General features: G+C 44.1%; 1 long non-coding RNA gene across 1 annotated transcript in view; it reads right to left on the bottom strand.

Moving 5' to 3' along the window:
* LOC132648942 (uncharacterized) overlaps positions 1-19,448 on the bottom strand; it is a 33,208-nt gene extending 13,760 nt beyond the window's left edge. Inside the window, exons 1-2 of the long non-coding RNA XR_009587340.1 lie at positions 19,262-19,448; positions 15,661-15,720 (exon numbers count right to left, since the gene is read on the bottom strand). This is a non-coding gene — a long non-coding RNA (uncharacterized LOC132648942). The remainder of the gene's footprint in view (positions 1-15,660; positions 15,721-19,261) is intronic.
* Between the last annotated feature and the right edge of the window lie 758 nt (positions 19,449-20,206).

Here is a 20,206-nt window from a genome sequence, read left to right as displayed (position 1 = left end):
CTTTAAACTATTGGTTCTCGGCTGTAAAATTTTTTCACTTTGGGAACTGTTGGCAATATCTGGAGGCCGTTTTTAATGTTAAGACTTAAGGAATGCACTGTTATTACATACTTGGAGGACAGAGGCAAAAGATGCAGCTGAAAACCATACAGTGCTCAAAAAAAGCCTCTCACAGTACCCACTTGACTAAAGACGCCAACGGAGCCAGTCTAATGAACCACAGACATGGTCACAAGGCTTCACATCTTCCTTCAGCTATTTGTTTGTTTTCTATTTTTAAACTAAACACAACAACTGCAGGATAACGAAGGACCAAAGTGAAGAGGATTTACCCAACCCTAAGTTCAGGACTTATGTCATTAGCGGGTCCTGAACTTTGCAACGAGAAAATAGATCTAAAATATATCTAATTCCAGACTTCTGTGTGCATTGGGGGCGGGTGGGGGCGGCAGTGGGTAAAGTCATCTGCAGGCAGAAGCAGCAATGCAAATCTAAACAAAAGAAGATGGTTTAATGCTAAGCCTCAGCAGACAGCACATGCATAGCAATTCCAAGCCAGCGAACGGGCAGGGCGCATCTAACCCAATAATGTCCAATAAAGCCACACAAATTGTGTACAAAAAAGCAGACTCCTTTTCCCATCCCCAATAAACAATAGAAGACAAAGCTAGGCAAATTTAGTCGTTCACAAAAATTCATCCTGTAATTTTCTACAGACTGGCAGTGATCACAAGAATAGCACAGCAAGCGTGTTGAAAGGGCGTGGAAGATTGGCATTCCACAAACAACCAGTCTTGGAGGAACTTCACCTCTGTGGTGGGTACAGGGGATCTCCCAAGGCTTGAACACTCTCTACCTGTGTGTGTGGTCCTGAGGGTAAGCCAAATGGGAGGGCTCAGCAGGGCACAAATGAGAAGTGGCCGTATGCTGGTCACACCTCTAGGATGTCTGTAGGTATGAATGCGCTGGAGCTCAGGTTTGCAGAGAGCCGTGGAAGAACAAGTTTGGAGGCAACGGGATCCCATCAGTAAAAGTTTCTTCCCCTACTGACACAGTTGCCTCCTCACGGAGATTACACAAGGGAGTGTCCAGAGAGTGACCCTAGCTTCTTTCAAAGCTTTCTGGAATATTCCCGAGAAAAGACTTTGTAAGTAGAGTAGCGTGCTGTCATTGGAGGGGTTGTAAGTCTGCAGAAGTCAGAGGACAGCTTGTAGGAGTTGGTTCTCGCCTTCTACCATGGGGCCTGGGGGTGGAACTCAGTGTCTCAATCTTGGTGGGGAGCGCTTTTACCACTGCGCCATCTCACCCACCGGGAATATAAGGTTCTTATAAGTCAAATGGAAGTTGCCAATGGACTTTCCTTTCAGACATTAATATTGGGGCTCGGAATATAGCCCAGTCAAGCATGTCCCACGTCTTGTGTCCCTCTATCTACCCAATGCAAGAGCCTGTCTCGGAATGTCACAATGTCACAATGTCACATTGTTTCATCCTGAAGTTCCCTCCTCATCCATCATTTCAGCAGCATTGCAGTTAGATTGAGCCCACCTAGAGAATTTAAGGAAATCTTCCTCTTTTGCGGTCGAGTGATTAGTGAACTCAATTCTGCTTCTTAGTCTTCCCTTGATGGGGAGCATAATGTATGCAAAACTTCCAAGATTCAGGCTTAGATACCACTGGGAGGTCAAGGACTCTGCCCACCACGGTTCATGTGTTTGAACTACTCTTTGCAGTTTTGGGTTAGCAGCTTATCCAGGGCACGTATAGTACCAAAAAAATGTCTATAAATACACTTGTTAAGTAAGCGTTTCTGGATATCTAGTTTTAAATGCTGGTTTTAGATGTCCTGTGAATAATTTCTTGTTTCCTATTACTGGAGGAGGAAGTGAGGAGTTAATACGCAAATTTGTGATCTGACTTTCTAAGTCAGGAGAGTAAATGTAATTACTGGAGCTCTGAACTGTGCTCCACGCCACCCAGCCCTCTTCTGTGCACAGCTTGGTCACTTCTGACTCTGCCCCTTGACTATTCAAGACCAGAATGGGCAGAGACTCTTTCCCATCTTCCTCACATGGTAAAGACGATCAGTTATGCCAGACCTGTCTTCTCACAGTTCTACCCTTTATTCATTTGTGTGGCTGTAATCACTTACATTCAGGCTGCTTCTTAAAAAAATATTCCATAAATTTATTCCAACTAATTAACCTTTTCCCCATTCACTCAAGGGTTGGAGCTCAGGGGCAATGACACAAATAAGGTCAGTCAGCCACCGAGGAGCTTTTATTTACTGGACTTCTCTGCAAAGTACTGAGATATTCTAGATTCAAATCTATTTCCCTATTAGGCTTTGTAAAATTCTGACGGCTGCAAAAATAATTATGATGCTAAAATAGAACATAAATACATGTGCAAAGCAAAGTCATTTTATCCTTCCTCGATTAAACACAATGATTTGCCCTTTCATATTTGAGGCCAGCGGAGACACACTTAACTCTCTTGGCTCTGCGAGACAAGGACTATTTAATTGCTGGCTGTCTCACCAGGAGCTTGCATATCTGTACCAGTCCCCTCCACAAGTCACTTGTGTTGAAAACTACCTCACTGTTTTATGAATGTTAATTTTTAATATTAGTCTAATCAAGATAGATTAGGATCTTAATCTCCTGCCCTCCAAAACAACGTGTATTTATTCTTAAAATATTGCACTTATTTGCCTAATTTTGCCTTTCAACCCTTTCCACTGGTGTATTTACAATGAAACAGGGGGAATCCTGTAAACATCTGGCTACCAGCTGTGACAGTCATTAATCTTAATAAATTTCACACTCCCATTCATTAAAGAGCAGCATTTGGCCCACAGTTAGGCAACAATCATCGACAATGTCAATTGGAAGCTGCATCGTTTTGAGTTTTCCCGTCTGCTGTCTCATTAGTTCAAAAAAATTAGTTGATCGGCCTTTACCCAACCCCCTACCCCACCAGTGAAACCAGCTGTGGTGGAAAGCAACAGCTAAGCTTGATGCTCTCAGCAACCATGCTCTGGGACTCTTGCAGGAGCTCAGCAGACATCCGCCAATCACAGGGAGGGCATCTCCTTGTCCTCTGTTACAGATAAGGAATCTGGAGTTCAGAGATATTAATCAATTTACCTGAAGCTATACCACTTAAAAAGTGACACAGTGAGGAACTGAAATTATAACTTCCATTCCAAGGCTTAAAGATACATTCTTTATTCTCAGATTTTACAGAAAATGACAACTTTGTTTTTCAAAACAAAGAAGGAAAACTTATTTCTGGGATAAAAATTTCAGCTACTATTTATTTTTTTTTTTTCAATGCAGTTTATTCAGGAACATTGAACAATCCTCGGACCCCGGGGAAAGCCAGCCCACAGCTTAAATAGCCTCTGGGTAGCCAACCCAGGCATGCCACGGGGGCAATGCAGATAGGTCCACATACATGGAAGCAAGCCAGATCCTTGGCCTTAGCCAAATGTGGAGTTGTTCGTGACAGAGAGCACTCACCATCGGGAAGGTGGAAGGCGGAAACCAGCTCCATCTTTAAGGCATCAGCTACTATTTTTTTAAGTGTTCCTTTTTTTATCTTTGCTTTCTGTTATCTACGGTCTTTGGCTGTAAGGACATGGCATGGAAATTCTTAGTAGAATTTGCCCTCAGCTTGGTGTCCCACTTTTCTCAGTCCTGGTTAAAGCCACACCATCATTACAGAGAACAAGGGCTTCATTATGCATTTTAGTGGTCCCTACCTCTCCTGGGAAGCAGCAGCAGCCATCTAGATTTTATCAGAGTGTAGATGAGTCTTGAGACATGCTTAACTCCTCAGGCTTTTCTGTCACTTCAAGGCTCACAAACCACACAGATTGCACAAAGCTTTACCCATTGACTATGGATGATCAGGAGCACGGGTCTTCCTTGTTCTGAGGAATGCCTTTCCTACTCTCAACTAACCTGGACTCATTCCATTGCTCAGGCACTGCAAACATGGTGCCCTCGGCTGACTGTGTAGCTATAAGGAAGGCCTGGAAAAGGCTGTCCAAGCAAGAATGGCCAAGAAGTTTGGGATGGGTTGGAAGAAGCTAGTGGAGCATTTCCCTCCCATGCATGGCCAGACAGAACATATGAAAACATGAGCCTTTCCTACTCTTCTTTCCATAGAAGTTCTATGGTTGTTAAAATACAACTGTCCCATAAGGAAAGGGGAAAGGGGAGCTCTGGAACATTTGACATCCGCTCCATTATTCTCCTTAGAAACAGCTCTCTACCTGAAGACCCGGAGAAGTTGGCAATCTCAGTATTTTCTTCTATGTTGCTCAAGACGTTTTATTTTGTGCTAGACCAGGCCATTCTTTTTGCCTTTATAGTTATTCTTGGATTAAAATGACCCACACAGCCAGCTTTGACTTCATTCCTGGGACAGACGATGCTTTAAAAGAGAAAGGAGAATCCTATCACCAATCCCTTTTTACTTAGAGGCAAAAACGATGGGGCCATTATTCTGTCTAGAAGGAACGACTAGTGCCAAGCATCACAGGGACTTCAGAGAACTGACTCATGGAATAAATGGAGGCTGACCGAGCAGAGCTGAATCCTGAGGGAGGGGTGTTGACCGAGAAAGAAGACAGGGAAGCTAAAGGCAAGGAGGAGCTTTTGTAACCTGAAGATGAGGTAGAGGGAGATGGAAGCCACACTGTCTGCAAAGCCTTTCTTTGCTGCAGACTGAAGCATGAGGAAGCATTCAAGCTTAGAACCCACAGCCTCCCAGCTTGAGGAAGAGGCCTCTTCTCGTCTGGGCAAAGACTTCTCAGAAAGGCCAAGAAGCTCCTGTCCATTGACGTCTTTGCTGGCAGCCACCACAACTGCACTCCATCTGCCATTGACAGGAGGCTTCCCACCAGCTTCTCTAGCACCTGTTCACCCCACACCTCTCTGCATTGATCTTCCTTTTTTTTTCTGAACCCCTTTGAACACCCGGACTCTACCACCCACTAATAAACAGCTCTGAATAGCCAAAATGGTCATCAAGGACACCTTCTGTGAAGGTCAGGGCGCTAGTTGTTTGACACATTGTAATCTTACTACTATGCATCTGGAACTTGCTGAAGACAGAGCACACACATTTCTTTGAAATCTAATTGGATTATTTATTTATCTATCTATCTATTTTTTGAGAAAGGGTTTCTCTGTGTAGCCCTGGATTTGCTTTAATAGACCAGGCTGACCTTGAACTGACAGAGATCTGCCTACCTCTCCTCTCTTGAGTACTGAGATTACAGGCATGCACCACCACACCCGGCTTCAAATCTAACTGTATTCTCATTGGCTGAAAATATGGGTCACATGGGTCTACAAAGACAAGAGCAAGCTCTCTCAATTCCTGGGCTCCTACCCTCACACTGGAACCAGAACACTGCTGCAGTCCATACTGACTGTTGAAGAGATGAAAAGCATCCCAGGAGTCTTTTCCAGAAGGAGCATCAGCTTCATTTCACGAGAATAATTGACATGTTAATCGTATGTGATCGTTAGTAAATGTTTTAAAGAGTGAGATATTTTCTAAGTCAAAACTTGGATGAAATCTGTGTTCTGCAGCAAGCCTCTTAGGCTACGATCACCACCCAGCTGTTCCTCTCAGAACCATGCCAGGTTCTTTCTGGAGCCTGGAGCACAGGCATTTCTCTATTTAACATCCTGTGGTCATGTTTGCTATCCACACCTCTGATAGGGCAGATGAAGCTGAGTGCTTGATAAATATTTATGAACATATTGACCATTTGTTTCTTCAAAAATTCAGAAGACTTAGATCCGGTGTTCTTTAAGGAAAAGATAGAAGTGTGGAAAGAGTGGCCGTCCTAGCTCTGGAGCAGCTGCCTCCCGAAGAAGGGCTCTAGTTTCCACCAAAGATGGTGGACACAATGGTGCCGTGAGGTGGCGATGAGAATGAGAGCATAGCTCCAGGAAGGAGGAGACTTCCAGGTACCATGGGCACAGCTGTGAATCATGGCGGGTAGAAAAGAAAAGAATCAAAGAGAGTAGAGACAAGTTCCAGAAACAGCAAGCACGCCCCAGCAAAGGAAATGGCAAGCCCTGATTCCTCACCACTAAACCTCCAAGCTGCAAGCAGTGGGTTTGTGTCTTCCTTGGGCTTTGTTTTTGTTTTGCCTTTGTGCCTCAAGAAAGACCAGGGGAAAAAACACAGTGGCTCAGGTAAAACCCTTATGTCAGCAAAAAAGACAAAACCCAGATTAAACATCTTGGCTCTGTGCCCCTCAGCAGCTACAGCCACAAAGCAAACAACCCTCTCTCTCTCTCTTCAAGAACCCCTAGCCAAAGCCAAAATTGCTTAACCATCGCTGCCAAGCCGAGGCGGAATTTCACAACTGCTTTTTAAAAATTAATTTGATAATGTGTAAGTTACTGTGACATTCCCCCCCAAGACCGAGCCCATGACTACAAGGTTTCATTACATTCGTGGTAAGAAGAATGACTCATTGTTGGGCATCCTTTAAGTCCTGGGCTCTCTACGTTGTCTCTAAGTAGGATTACAATGTCTCAGAAACTGGGTGTAGCCCAGCCACCCTCCCTGTGTTGCAGCCAAGGATGCTCAGTGGAGCTCTCTCCTCACATGAGCCATCTACGGTGGGTGAGTTAGTGCTTCTCACCTTGAGGAGTTCACCCAGGCTGCCAGCCAACCTGCGAGGCAAGGACTGATACCTCAAGGGAATTACTCTAAACTGTCAGGCTTGGTTTTTAGAGACAGTTGGCTGATACATTAGTGGTAGCCCAAGAGGTAAAGATGAATCAGGGGTCCATAGAGTGCGGAATATATCCCTGTGTGTGTTTGGCATCCACAAGAGGCATTCTTTGGTCCCATCCTGGGAAGGATCTTAAGAGCCAGCTGGGTCACATGATGCACATGAGAAAGCCAGGTTGGGAGGAGGATGAATGAGTTTCTCAGTTGGACACCATATTACTTGTAGATGAGATGGTAGGAATTAGTGAGGCTTTTGATTTTTGGAAAAAAAAATGAAAACAAACACCAGTTTGCCAGTAATTGTCTAGATGTGTTACTTTAGAAATTATACAACAATATGCTAAAAAGCCCTGTAAGATAGATAAAAATCCCAATTTTTATGACCTTATTTTATAAAGGTTATAGGCTTTGAGAGGTAAGTTGATTTGAAACCACAACCAACTGAAAAGCCCACGATTTTTCCTCCATGGCTCAGGAGAATTAAGGATACTGTCCCCCAAACTAACTTGAGGCAAAGGATTGTGCTCCTGCTGCCATGTGAATGGAGATGAGGGGTGAAACAGCTCTTCCCAGGGCCACCATTACACCTACAGCACATTCCTGTACAATAAAAACTGATGGTTGGAGCTGCATTGTTATCACTAGGAACATTATGGGTTAAATAAGTAACCTTAAGAGTTTAAGTGGTAATGTGTTCTGAACTAAATGATGGCTGTCTTTTAAATGTCTCTACAAGGGATGCGCTTAGACAGAGCAAAGTTCACTAGGTTTGCAGTAAGGTCAGGTAGTCTTCATTTCCACAGGAGCCCAGTATTACTGATCCTGGTGGTTCATGGATCACTCTGAGTAGCAAGGCCATCCAATCAACAAATGGGTACACAGTCTAACCCCCAAATTGGAAACATTTGCTCCTTCCTTCCTTCCTCCCTTCCTTCCTTCCTTCCTTCCTTCCTTCCTTCCTTCCTTCCTTCCTCCCTCCCTCCTTCCCTCCCTTCTTGACTTCCCTTCTTTCCACCTTCCCTTCTTTACTCCAAGTGAAGCTATTTTTTTTTAAATGACAGTTCTGGGCATCTCCATGGAAACCTTTATGCTTAACGTTCTACTCTGCCCGCTTCCCCCTCTCCCCCCCTCCCCCCGATACTATCTAAAGTCTGAACTAGGGTAGGTAGGAGATCGCCAGATCTCAACAAGGAAGCACCACTACTATCCTCAGGCACACTGGACCTGCTCGCAGCAGTCCTTAAGCATTTCCAAAAAGCAAATCAAAGTTGAGCTAAGTTGCCTTGTGGACAGGTGAGCAGAGCACCCTCTGCTGGGAACCTCCCCCACCCTCCAGTGGCATGAATTCCTTTCTGCCCCACCTTCTCAATGAACTCTTCAGGGAACATTCCAGAGCATTCACCATCCAAAGCATAACTGCTTTACACATTTGCTCTGTTAAGAACATTTTACTGGATCATCGCTTCTCATTGGAACATTTTATCTCTACAGTCAATGCTCTTTAAGAGGCCCTCCCTTCCTGATATCTGCTTGAATCTTTGCATAGTGTGCCCAGCCCAGCATTTTGCTCATATTATGGCCTAAATAAAGATCTCCTAATTCACTGAAAGTCTGATTTTCTTACTGCATGAGAATGTAACTCCCACTGGATCTGAAAAGTGGACATAAAACCATTATTACAGAGTCAATAAATGAATTCTTACTGACAGTCATGATGGATTGGGTAAATTCATGCCAGAATTCACATCAATGGCTTACAAGGGTCATGAGGTGAGTGCAGGTGAACACATTTGGCAAAACAAAGGTCTTGAGATATGGAAGGCATTACCCTATGGCTGTGATGATATAACAAACTCACATCTACCAAAAGAGAACAAACCCAAGATCAGCAAAAGAACTCAACTACCCCTCAGACTCAGGCCACGTGAAAGGGGCTTTTATCATTCATTCCTCCTTGAATCCGTTAATATACGAACTCTCTCCTGGACCATCAAATAAAGAAAAGAGTGAGTTTTCAAGACCCAATGCTGCCATCAAATGACACAGCCCATTTCCTGAACCACAAGGACAGCCAGGTAACTCCTGTTACTATCATAAGGGCGCAGTTTCACAGCTGAAGGAGGCAGTGCGAACGAATGTCATTCACAGTGAGACAACACAATAAAGCTCATGTGTCTGCCGTATGGACACCAACACTCCGTGTGTGCAGCATTTTCTCCTCAATGGATACAGCAGGCTGCCTCTTGCTTGCCCCCTGCCCTGAGCTCCTACCTTCACCCTCACTACAGTTATCATCATGATCAATGACTTGCAACACTTCTGGAATTCAGTGGCATCTCCCAGCTTCTCTCCCTTTGCAGGTGCATTTTCTTTGGTCATAATTTTGGTTCTACCTGGCTCTTACGACCGATGCTCATCCCTGGTTTTACCATTGCCACATGAAGCTCACCATCGGAACCGTCTGAGGTTACTTGGTGCTTTGGCTAGCCAGGGCTACCAGAGCAGAGTGCCACTAGATTGTCATCTTGAACAAGAGAAATTGTGTTACATTTCCTCAGCGCTGGCTCCTCCCTAAGGTTCAAAAGGCCGTGTTTTATGTCTCTCTCATAGTGTCTGGCAATCTGTCATTACTGTGTCAGCATGATCTCTGTCCTCATCTCTACAAGGTGTGTGTGTGTGACTGAGAGAAGTGCCCCTCCCAAAAGGACACCAGTCCTAACAGGTTAGATAGAGGTCACCTTAATCCAGAATGACTGTGTCATCTGCAACGACCTTGTTTCAAAAAGATGTTTGATTCTGAAGTATGGGTCCAACTCACAGCGCTTTGTGTCCCTCGGGAGTGTAAGCCCTCAATGCCATTTCAGCCACTCTGTGCAGCAAACATTTCCAGCTGCAATCTCCCCATCCAGTTCAATTCACTATCATTTGTCATCCTCTTCGCTCTCGGTCATCCTTCCTCAGCCTTCCAGCTGGGTCCCCAGACAGCCGACACCCAGTCCCATTCATCAGGCTTTGCTTGGAGGTTTCCTAAACTGGGGCCATGTCTTTCCTCTCACTCTTTCTTTTTTCTTTTCTTTTCTTTTCTTTTCTTTTCTCTTCTTTTCTTCTTTAACATCTCTTGAATTAATCTCTGCCTAACTTGGCCTCTCATCACACTGAGCCTTGGTTACAATAGTCTAAGTCCTTTTGTTCTTTCTGGTTACCTTACTCCCCACAACACACATGCCCCAGGACCTGCCGTCTCGCCCCTACCAAACACCTCCCATCTTCCCTGAACCCTCTGCCGGTGGCAAGCCACTCCCACATCGGAAACCCATTGGCTCTCCGCGGAGCTGCCTCCAAAGGACATTGGAACTTCTTTGCTTAATTCCAGGGCCTGGAGTGCTCAGCTTCACACCTTCTTGGCCTTACATTCTTGCCTTGCTTTGGCCTTCCTGTGTTTTGCTCTTTCTACCCATGTGCCCTTCTCCCCAGGGTTCTCAGTTAGGTCCTTCTTCCCTTCTCACGCCTCAGCTCACAGGTGAGTTTTCCTTTAATCCACCGACCAATCCCTGCTGTCCCCTTAGACTTTACACTGCACTTGCTGCACTTGGTCCTTTGGGTCTCTTCCCCCTGGTCAGTGGACAAGGAGCTTTGGAAGTCACCTAACGCTGTATCCACTAATGCACTTTGAACCTCCCTTTGATGTTGGGTGAGCACCCTGAGGCAAGTTACTTAAGCCTTTTAAGTAAAGACGTTCTCTGCAACCTTTAGATCATGAAACTACTCACTTAGGAGCTGTCATTAGTATCAAATGAGACAATGACTGTAGCAAATGACTAGCATGTGACATTGACTTTCTAAACCTGCCCCTCTACAGTGTGGTTCTTGCTGCTGTTGGCTTTAGAAGCAATGTGTATTGCTCAGGGTAGATAATGTAGGCTCTAGGTGTGAGCTGCTTCAGAGCCAATCAGGCTTCTAAATGTTCATTACCTTCATGTACTCAGGCTTAAGTTTCCAACCTTCTACATGTAAGTAGAAGATAACTTCCTGAAAGAAATGAGGAATAAAAACTACGTTTGAAAGAAGAATAGAAGCTGGCATGAAGTAAGTGCTCAATAAACATTGACTTCTAATATAAAAGGATTTTATCAGCGTCCACCAGGGTTTGCTGGCTGCAGGAAAGATTGAAAATCAATGCCTTCACCCTTAAACTTTTTTAGAGAGAGACCAGCTATTAGTTTTTGCAATCCGGTGATATGGTAAAGGCTCAATAATATGTAAATGAATGATTGAATTATAAGTTGAATAACTAGGTAATGTCACCTTTCAAGGGGGCATAAACTGAGCCGCTTCATCCCATAAGAATATGGTCTCAATTAAGAAAATAGAAGAAAAATAAATGTTTCAAAAACAGTGCATAAAAGCTCCCTTGCTCTATTCAGAAGAATTATGGTGTACCAACACTAGAGCAACTTCAGGGATGCTGAGTTACAGCTGGATCACTTTGCGGATGAGGACAACAAGCTGGTTCTCATAACCAGTGTCCTTTCTGTTACTTAAGTCTATGGAGCTTCACTATCCAGGTTCCTGGCAACTGGAGAAACAGATCTGTAGAAGAACACTGTGTGTTCACTATGGTAAATACTGAGAAATGAAAGCTGGGCTGATGATGGGCCAATTATATGAAAGGCAGGCATAAGCATGGAGGGAGCTCCAGAGCTGGAAATATTGGCATGGAAGTAGATGCTCAAGTCAGTACCTGTATGTGGACATCTCCAACCCTTGAAAAGGCAAAGGTTGTGAGAATTTAAACTCCTATTGCTTTACGATAGTGTGCTCCATCACATTGATTAGGAATTCAAACCCAAGCCATCAAGCACCCTTTATCCCACCACAGCTCCTTGAAAGGTTCTCAGGGATGCAGGCAACATCCATCACCAGGGCAAGGAAGATGGATCCCAGAGTCACTCATCTGCACATACAGTTACAGCTAAGCTCAGCTCCAGCCAGGCTTGCTGCGGCTTCTTGTCTAACCGCAGAAGATGAAGCTCTTTCTGCACTGCCATGCTTAGCTCCTGTCCTGCGTGTCCCATGCCACCACCTTCTTCCAAGCTTTTCCACGTTCACCCGCCTCAGTCTTTAGCTATGTGAGCTCCCTCCTCCCCAACTCCAAGTCTGCTTCTTCTTTGCTGTTTTCCTTTATCGTTTGTTTCTGGTCTATAGAAGGACCCATCTCTTTCATGTGTGTATACCCAAGATCCTCTTATTTCTTTAAGGAGCCTGAATCCTCTGATTTACTCCAAGGACTTAGGCCTTTAGAACTCAATGCCATAGACTTACATAGACTACCTGTGTTTTCTACTTTATCTGCTTTCTTTGAGACAGTAGGCTAAGGAAGGCTAATTCTGTTTGGAGGAGAGAGACAGAGACAGAGAGAAGTATCTCAAACTTTAACCCCGCCATACATGTAACAGATTCTAGGAACAGCATAAGATATTCAAAAAGAATAATTTGAGAAAGACTAGTTGCACAATTCATATATAATTTTCTAGCTCTCTGAAAAATTCCTAACTATACCACAGCTTATTGGCATGCATCTTAAATCAATAAAAACTGTGTTACTCTAAAAACCTACCTTGCCTGCAGGATGTGCAGGGATAACGATGGAGCAGAGAAAGAGGGAATGGCCAATCAATGACTGGCCCCACCTAGGACACACCCCATAGGAGAAAGTCAGCCCCTGACACTATCAGTAATACTCTGCTATGCTTGCAAACAGGAGCCTAGCATGACTGTCCTCTGAGAGGCTCCACCCAGCAGTGGAACAAAACAGATGCTGAGACCCACAGCCAAACAGGAGGCAGAACTAAGGGAGTCTTATAGAGGAGTGTGGGGAAAAATAAAAGGTCCCGGAGGGGACAAGAATCCCTTAAGACCAACTGTGTCAACTAACGTAGGCCCATAGGGGCTTAAAGAGACTGACCAAAGAGCATGTATAAACTGGACCTTGGCCCACAACACATATGTAACTCTTGGGCAGCGTGGCCCTAATGTGATCCCCTTGCAAAAGAGGAGTGTGTGTCTATCTGACATGGACTTGGTTGCCTGCTTTCGGATCACTTTCTTCTTGCTGGACTGCCTTGCTTGGCCTCAATAGAATAGAATGTACTAAGCTCTGATGTGACTTTATGGGCCGTGATGGGTTTTTTAAAGGAGGGCTCCCCTTTTCAGAAGAGAAGGGAAAAGGAGGAAAAGGGTGGGAGGGTGGAACCTGGAGGAGAGGAAGGATGTAAAATGAATAAATTTATTTTAAAAAAAGAACTGCATTGCTGTCTGCCTATAAGAGCATTTGGCACATGTCCCCAAACCTGCTGTACAGAACACTTAGTACTCTAATACTGATCCAGATAGAAGTGTTGTTCAAGTGCCTTACTCGACATTCTGTTTTCTTCACTGCGCTGAACTCTGGAATGTATGCCAGGGAGTGTCTTTTGTCCAGATCATGCTCCAGTTCAAGACAACACCTATTTCTTCTTCACAATACAAATAAGATGCTGGTGAACACTTTGTGGACTGGCTTTCTTCCCCAGATGTCTGTCCTCTAGACTCTCAGGTTATCCATTCTGTACATGACAGAATTTAGACAGAAAATGAGCTGGGAACCCTGATCATACATTTAGCTGCACAATATTGAGCAACCTAAGCATTTTGCATATGGCTAGTTGCCTCAGCATTAAACTGTGGGTAATGACTCTTTTACTAAAGTGTAAATGATGTAAGAATCTTTTTTTTAACAGTGTTTGTTATGTCCAGATTTTCCACCATAACTGTCATCATTGTGTTACTCTTAGTAGCTAGCTACCTTTTACCAAGACAAATTCAAGGTCAACCACATTCATTTGGGGTTTTTAATTCTTGTCGGGGTCTCTATTTTACAGTAGACACTTGATAAAATGCTTCAATGAACTCATTAAGTAGCTAATTAATTGATGGAGACATAAACAAATCCTGTTTTTAAGGGGTTGTAATTACCTCTAGGAGACAAGCAGGGAGAAGCTCAACAACCAACTGGGACAATAGCTCTCTAAACACAGTCAAGAGCCCAAAGCTGTGAAAAGCAAGGCAAGACCTGGAGCTCAAAGCAGGCACCTGGATGCAGGGACATGACCTGGGAAGGAGAAAGGAATAGCCACATTCTTCCTGGCTCAATTGTCAAGGCTCAGATCTTTTTGAGGAGGAGGTGAACCAACGCATAACAAAGGTCTTGGAAAGAAAGATCCTCAAGGAAGGAAGAGCCAACAATACTAGGAATGGACATGAACAATTTGGTGCAAATGTAACTCCTTAGAGAGAATGGACCAAGAACTCATCAGGGCTGCCTAATGGGGCAGGAAAAAACCCATTCTCTGAGAGTGAAGTAAGCCAGTGAGAATGATCTTAGGGGCCAAAAGATAAAATACAGAAAGAGAAGAATAGTCAGAAAACCCATATGGCCTTGATTTTCTCAGTGACTTCAGGAGAGAAACTGTCCACCGAGAGAATGGAAATGGGTATACATTCAAGTGACCCCATAGACTCATCCAGAGCCCAGACTGTCACTTAGCATTAATTCCCAACAGCTGACCACCAAGGACTCCTTAAACATGTTCTGACTCTATAAATGGAAAGGTTACTGATACCTTCCTATTTTCTAATTAGTGGGAGGAGTTGGTGACTGAATCATTGTTAAACACTTAGAATAGTTTGGAATATAATTATTTGCCATAGCAATGTTTGCTGATAGTATTAGCATGCAACAATAATGTACAATTATTAGCAATCATAATATAATACTTATAAAATAATAACAATCATAATTCTGCTATTATTATTATTATTATTACTGGAAGACCCGTGTGGATTCTGACATATTTGAACTGCCTATTACGGGAAGTAAACCGGAAATCAAAAAACTGATATTATACAACACAGGAATGCACAGTGGGCGCAGGCAACGTGAGCTACATCTTTTCTCGGCAAACAATGGGAAGAGGAAGAGGGCAGAGAAAATGATAATTCGCCTCTGGGAGTTTGGGCAGAACAGTGCAGAGAGAACACAGAGCTGAGGAAGATGACTGTAGAGGAGCAATGAAGACAACAAAGTAGCCAGGCAAGGAGTCAAGGAACCCAAGTGTGGGCTAATGGACTGATTACAGGCGCAGGGAGCAATGCCCATCCTTTTATTGAAGATAAAGTTAATGGCCCTTAAGCTTAGGACTGTCACTCTCTACTGGAAGTGTCTATTAAAGTTGGCAGTGGGAACCAACTTTTTTGGCTCGGAATGAGCATGAGAGACTTCCCAGCGAAGGAACAGCTCTGATACTGTCACTCTAGACTTCTCTCCTGCCTGCCCTCTTTCTCTCTACCGATCTAATCACACAAAACCCCAAAGCAACACAAGACCATTCAAGGGGGTAGAGGACATGGAGGTACCAAAGTGGATGGAGAAAGCATCTCTCGGGAAAGCTCTGTTGGGAAAGCCATAACTATGCTGCTTTGCAGTAAGTCACTCTCCTTGGTAGCGTGGGCCTCTAACGTAAAGGAGGGTAAGCATGGGAAACACAGTATTGACAGGCAGACTGGAGGATGTCAGAAGGGAGGGGTAGAGTAGGCAGTATAGTTTATAGGATCTAGTTATGTGGAAAAATACCTTCTACGATTAGAACCGGATTTTGCTAATACACAGTGAATGGAGGGAAAGAAAAGGCGTGAGAGCATCATAGTCCAATGTGGACCTTCAGTCAAAGGAGCAGAAAACAGGCAACATTCAGTACCAAGCAGAAACTCATAGTGTTGATCAGCGAATCTCATTTTCCTTAGTTTATTTAATCCATTAGTCTCCTTCCATCCTCCCTGCTTCTTGCCTACCTGCACACGCCGATACGCAGCCTTCTGACCTCAGCCATCATGTGACACCAGGACCAACATCTGTGAGACATAAAAGACCCCAACAGGTGTTTATTGACTGACTGTCCTTCAGAACAATGTCCATGCCCTAAACCGGTACCTTCCAGAAGAGATATAAGGCTATAGAAAAAGTAAAAGAATAATGTTCCTGATAGTCATTGGAAAGTGAAAGAGACATTCAAATCCCATAAGATATTACCTCCTGGGCTTTCTCCCTCATTAGAAGTTCCCCTTGAAGAGGAAAGTCACAGACTGGTCCCTAACAGCATGTTAATCCCCCCCCCATTAGGCTGTTATTACAGCCCAAATCACTGTTAATATTTTTCCTGACTTTAGGAAAATTTTTAAAAATACTAGAGGGTTTTAAATATTTTACTTGTTTTCTGAAAAATCCCATACATTCATAAAACATATTTGAATCACATCTATCCACTACCATCTCCCTCCAATGCTTCCTGTTGCCCACCATTCTATGTCCTTCTTGGTTTCATGTCCTTTTCTTGCTACTGCTGCCAGTAAACGCTCCCTGGGTCCAGTTAGCTTTGTCCATATGCACATGGGTGTGGGCCCATCTTCTGTAGTTGGAGCAACCTTCTACTGGCCAGCCCCCCAACCCCCCAAAATGACTTTTCTTCCCTTAGTAGCCATCAACTGACAATAATAGCTCCTCTACCAAGGATGGGCCTTTGGGCTCCTTGCCCTTCTATGAGGGATTTTGATGGACTTGATCTTGGGCAGATAACTACAACTGCTATGAGTTGATGTGGGCCACAGCCACGTCATGTCCGGAAGTCAGCTTGTCACTGCTCTCTTCTCTACTAGCCAGCTCTTACATTATTTCTGCCCTCTCTTCCGTGATGTTCCCTCAGCCTTGGACGGGACAACTATAGATGTTTCATCCATAGCTGAGCACTCACACATATATTCAGTCATTTGACCAATGGTGAGTCCCTGTAGGAACTGCTGCTCATCGCGGGGGTGGGGCAGGGAGCGGGAGGAGGGAGAGCTTCTCTGACCAAAGCTGAGTGTAACATAAATCAACGAGTATAACTATAAATATTTAGAAAGCAGTTCGATAGCATAATCATTTAACATAACAATAACAGCAGCTTTCCTCCTAGGACCCTTGGGCTCCCATGTCCTGATCAGGTTTACAGTAGAGCCATAAATTCCCTCCTGTGAAGTAGACCTCATATCCTATCTGAAAGTGGTTTATTGATCCCATAACTATCATGCCACATTGCACTAGTGACCACATCTTGCGATACTTGCGCCTAAGAAATGTCTTCACCAATAGCACCTTACTATCTAGTTATTGTAGGCAACCAAGAGCTGTGGCAATACTGTTGTGCTGTTTTGGGTTCCTCTGAAGTCTTCCTGACCAGGGAATGGCTCATAAAGAGATATTCCATGCCTGGTAATGAGATTTTCACTTACTAGAGGCAGCATCGTACATCCATGCAAAGTAATAATATTCAACTCCATTTTGAAATACATTACATATTTTATTAGCTTATAAACTAGTGGGTTTCCATAAGCCTTCTTCACATATTTTTAACTTTGGCTAATCTCCTACTCTCTCCTCTCTTCCTATCCACACTTAAACCTTTAAACCACCCTTCCCCTCCTCTCTTGTTGCTTAGGTTCTATTATTCCCCATTAGTTTCTTCCTGTGTTGCAAGATCTTAGATTTCCATATAGCTTTTTCATGCACCTTTCATTTTCATTAAGCCTTTTGGAACCCCGTTACTTCCCCACAACCATCCCTTTCATGTTTAAATCTTCCCTCCCCTGGAAGTTTTTAAAAAATAAAAGTAAGTCTTAATTTTATAGCTCTTAAATAATAATTCCACTTTCCTGACATATGTTTGGCTCTTAATATGGGTTTATGCACATATCTTTGTAACATCTTCGATATAAAATGGTAACAAAACAGCATTCTTCAAAAATATCCCTGTCTTATCCCTGCACCTATGACTACGTAGCTGACAAAAAGAGACAGGTCATGTCTCTTATAGACATGATTAAGGTTATGAGTCCTAAGAGATGAGGGGGGGGTTGCCTTCTAGGTTTTCCAGGTATGCTCAGTCTAACAGTATGAGTCCTTAAAAGGGACTTTCCCCTCTTTGGTCAACAAGGTAAATTTTTATTTTTGTTTTTATTCTTGTTTTGGTTGTTGTTTTGGTTTAGTTTTTTGAGACAAGATCTCACTATTTAGTTAGCCCTGGCTGTCCTGAAACTCACTTTATAGACCAGGCTGGCCTAGAACTCACAGAGATCGGTCTGCCTCTGCCTCCTGAGAGCTGGAGTTTAAAGGTGCGTACCACCACCACCACCACCCTGTGAAGCAAGGTAAGAGTTTTAAGAGAATGCTTGAAGAACAGAAGAAACTTGACAGACGGCTGGCTTTGAAGATGAAGGAAAGGGCCATGAGCCAAAGAAAGTGAGAAGTCTCTCAAACCTGTGGAACTTTGAGAGTTGAAAGCAGACACCAACAACCCAGGATCTCCATCCGGCAACCTCAGGGAATGCACTCTACCAAATCCTAGCGAACAAGAAAATGGCTCAAGGCCTTGAGACACATGCCAGGACTTTCAAACAGTCGACTGTGTGGTGTTAAGCCATTAAAGTCTGTGGTGATTTGTCATAGCAGCAGTGGGAAGCTAATACACAGATGCTGTTATGGTTGACAAGTTTAATACAAAATTATATCAATAGTGCTTTCTCATTTCACATATCGTACTTGTATATTGCGCTCTATTAGCGCTGCACACACAGATTTTTGTGATTTTTTTTTTCAGCTATTGCCGAATTTTTATAGTTTGGCTTCATTTTCCCCCTTTGACACATGGGGATCAAGGGGTGGAGAAGATATGGCTCCGCTGGCAGAGTGCTTACCTAGAGTATTGAAAGCCCTAGGTTTCATTCCCTGAACTACACAAACCCTCAAAACCTGGCATGATGAGTCATACCTGTAACTCAAACACTGGGAAGGTAGAATCACAAAGATCAAAAGTTCAAGGCCATCCTTGGCAATGTAGTGAGTTCAGTGTTAATCTTGGTTACATAGATCCTGTCTCATGTAGGATCCATTGGTAGGAGGACAAGAGAGTGAGTGCATTATTTCTTGTCTTGTATTATTCTTTGGGGTGGGGTGAGAAAGGATTTCTTGATATCTCATAGTTCTGTCATTAATATTCTTGCATCTAGCATCAAATGTCACACAGGGAGAGTCATTCAAAAGCGAGACCTTTGGGAGGGAGTGAGAGAGCGGGCTACAGCTGGGACACAAAGTGAATAAACTGTAATTCATATATATAAAGCAGGACCTGTCAGAGGTCCAAAGATCTCGCTCTCTCCTGTGTGGTTCTGCATAGTGCCCATGAGCAACGGAAGCAGATACTCTTTCGTGTGTATCCAGCTCTTCCGATATGGTCCCTGATCCCCAAGGCTGCCCTAAGCCAGCATCATAAACCAAAGCATTGTAATACTTGAATATCAAAAGAGAAACTCCTTAAAATATAAGGAAGACTACAGGTAAATAGTTTTGTTGATTCCATACCAGAAAAGTCTCTCCACAGCAATGGAGGAAAATACAGCTTTGCTTCTGCAGTAAGACAGGAATCTGACGTGTCAAGCTGTGGGTTCACAGTGCTGAGGATCAAGACCACACACTGCTCTTTGGCTTGGCTTAATTTCTCCTCTCAAGCTTTTAGGTTTTCTTTGGTTCCTTCAGTTCTCTTTCACCACACCCTTCCTCCACCTAGAAAACAGAGTACCATTTGTAAGTATTTAGCTTTCCAGGAACAGCCTCCAGGGCTCAGAGAAAAGACTAGACGGAAGGAAAACAAGTCAAACCTAAGTCAGAAGGGTAGGGCTGCTGGGGCAGAAGCTCGGGAGCTCTGCCTCCTTGGGGCAAGAAGGCTGCTACTGATCCTACAACTGCCAGCAGGGAACAAAACCGGTAAGCCGGTTCTTCCCTGACATTCTCCTGGGTGGTAGTTAGGCCTTCTCAAAGCTCAAGTGTGTCAGATATTGATGATGAGGGGAACTATGTAACCCACAGCCTTTCTCGGTGGTGGAACTAGGTTTACAGTTTCCAAGTAGGTTTGGGGTGGGAGGAAGGGATGTTGTGCTCCGAAATCAGTGCTGACACCACGAAGCTGCTGATGCCATGAAGTGAAGTCCTAAGCTAATGGCTGGGAGAAGTCAGTGAGCTACGATGTAGAGGCTCCCCCAGCCCCCCTCCCCCAGAGCTTGAAGCCTAGCCTGTCTTACCTGCAGGAGTGACAGGGAAGTTCGTTCACAGGGGACAGAAAACCAGGCAGGCTGTTTAGGGTTATCCTCCAGCCTACCGTTAGAGGGTGGCCAAAGAAGAGGGAGAGATAAAGCTAGGCAGTCATGACCTGCCCGAGCCCGCAAACCGGAGGGCCTTAGAGATAGGGTTAGGGGTGATGCAGTGACTGCATTGCACACGTGACTTTCTTGTGCCCTCCCTAAGCTGAGC

Source organism: Meriones unguiculatus, chromosome 18 (genome assembly GCF_030254825.1).
Source record: "Meriones unguiculatus strain TT.TT164.6M chromosome 18, Bangor_MerUng_6.1, whole genome shotgun sequence".
NCBI lineage: Eukaryota > Metazoa > Chordata > Mammalia > Rodentia > Muridae > Meriones > Meriones unguiculatus.
The sequence above is the reverse complement of the archived record's forward strand: the minus strand, read 5'-3'. Positions and strand labels throughout refer to the sequence as shown.